Below are 2,152 nucleotides of genomic sequence, written 5' to 3' on the forward strand. Positions count from 1 at the left end.
GGGCCTTGGCCCCAAGGGATGGCTGAGCAGATTGGAAAGGGCTGGGAGAGGCAGGTGCACAGAAGGAGCCACCTGCCAAAGTGCCCACATCCCATTCTGGGCTGCTGGGGAAAGACCAGGCCTGTGTGAGTGAGTGCTGGGAGAGCTTTGCCCACCCTGCTCAGGGTCCATGGTTTTGCCCCTGACAGGGAGATGCGCCACCAGTTGACCCCCTTCCATTCCCCACGGGCAATCCACCTGCTTGGGATGCTCAGCAGTGTGGACCCCCGTTGGGAGCTGCCTGCCCTGGAGTTCCTTGTGAAGGTGAGCCTGATGGCCAGCGCTGCCTGGCCCGCCTGCCTGCCCCTCTCTGCCCTCTGGCAGCCGCTGCCGGGACGGTGCCTGCGCCCTGTGCTGCTGCCTGGGCACAGCCCTGGTCGGCTCTGGGCTCCTGCCACCCGGGCACCCATCACTGCTCTCTGCCTTCCAGATTCTGGACTATCTGGATGGGAGAGAATGTCACGGCAGTGTCCAGCAGATCCTGTCCAGGCACCTGCAGAGCGAGTGCCCAGAGAGACGTCGCCTGGCTCTCAGAGGCCGCATGGTGCTCTGGATGGATCTGTCAATGGTGAGAAGGGCACACCCGGCTGAAGCCACACGGGCAGCCTGGGGTGGGGGAACACAGTCCCTTGGCCTTGGCTGGGCTTTGGGAGCTGTGGCTGCTGCTCCCAGCTCTCCTGCCTCCCTGTTCAGCTACAGGGGCCCTGTGGGACAGGCCTTTGGCCTCTGGGCCCCGGGACAGCAGGGTGGGGTTGCACCAGCAGGGAGCTGTTGGCAGGGCAGCTGTTTGGGGTGTGACAGCACAGCACCGTGTTCCACACAGGCTGAAAGCATCTGCAGGCTGTCTCAGCACCTCCTGGAGCTGCTGCCTGATGCAGATGGAGACGTGGTGGTTGTGACCCTCTCCGTGCTGGTTAACCAACTCCAGGAAGAAGACATTCGGGCGATCCTCTCCACTGCCCCGAAGCTGGCTGAGGCTCTCCGGCCTCTCTTTGAGAACGTAAGGCTCTGTGCCCCCCAGCCACGGGCACTGGGTGCTGCCTGAAGACTTTCTTCCCTGTGGATTTTCAGGCCTGTGCCTGGTGTGCCTGGTGTGCCTGGAGCAGGCGATGCTGAGGTCTTTTTCTCCTCTTTTGCACCCATGGGCAGCTGTTTTCCTTTGGCTTATTCCGGAGGGTGATGGAGGCACTGGTGGAAGGGGGAACACGGCCCTTGCAGATGGACATGCACCAGGCCCTGGTGCTGTGGTTCTTCATGGACTATGACGAGTACCAGTGCGTGCCAGAGGTGAGCACTTGTGGTTCACATCTTCTTCCCTGGCTGTAATTTTCATCTGTGCAGTAACTATTTCCCCCTTCTTCAATATGGTATCTCAGAAGCTGGGAAAACTACTCACTCTGGCAGCTTTCCAACTCTCTCTCACTGCCTCTCCAGGTGCCCACCATCGTGAGGGCCATCCACAAGCTCCTCACCGTCCGCGGGCCTCCGAATGTCAGAATGCAGGGGAAGATCCAGAGGCTCGCTGAGGCACACCCCTGTAACGTGGTGATGACTCTGCTGCGCTGTGCCCCAGAGTGTGACAGGTACAGGGCCCAGCTGCCTGGGTGGCTCCACCATCACCAGCCCTTAGAACCCATCACCGTGTAGAATCTGTCCCATGTGGTCTGCCAGAGAGATGGAAAGTTCCAGAGCCCTCTGGCCCATCCATTAGCCAGCCCTGGCCTGTCAGCCCCCGATCCTGCTACCACGTGCCCTCCTTGTCCCTCAAGGCACCGTGGCTCTGTCACCTGGGCCCCCACAGCTGCCCAGACCACAGCTCTGTGCCTCAGATCCCCCTGACCCAGAGTTGTGTCTCCACAGAGCTGCTGCCATGATGTGGAAGAGCATTGCCTCCTCACGAACAGCAGTGGAGAAGGTGCTGCCAACACTGCTGCGAGTGATGGAGGATTGGCCGGCACACAGCATGTCCACTTCTGATGGCGATGACAGAGAAGTGTTTGCTCTGGCTGTGAGTTTCTAAAAGTGGCCTTTGCTCCTCCCCAGGTCACCTCCCCACCACTGCATCCCCCTGCCTCAGGCGCTGGGCTGGAAATGTGGCTGAGGGGCAGGTTCA

At 60.8% G+C, this 2,152-nt stretch overlaps 1 long non-coding RNA gene across 1 annotated transcript; it reads left to right on the plus strand.

Annotated features, from left to right (window-relative positions):
• The first annotated feature begins 282 nt into the window (after positions 1–282).
• LOC114071872 lies at positions 283–907 on the plus strand. Its single transcript, XR_003574100.1, has 3 exons — positions 283–303; positions 470–607; positions 863–907. It is a non-coding gene; the product is annotated as an uncharacterized LOC114071872 (long non-coding RNA).
• The last annotated feature ends 1,245 nt before the right edge of the window (positions 908–2,152 follow it).

Source organism: Empidonax traillii, unplaced genomic scaffold (assembly GCF_003031625.1).
Source record: "Empidonax traillii isolate 1590-97213 ecotype Southwest subspecies unplaced genomic scaffold, ASM303162v1 scaffold2372:size25894, whole genome shotgun sequence".
Classification (NCBI taxonomy): domain Eukaryota; kingdom Metazoa; phylum Chordata; class Aves; order Passeriformes; family Tyrannidae; genus Empidonax; species Empidonax traillii.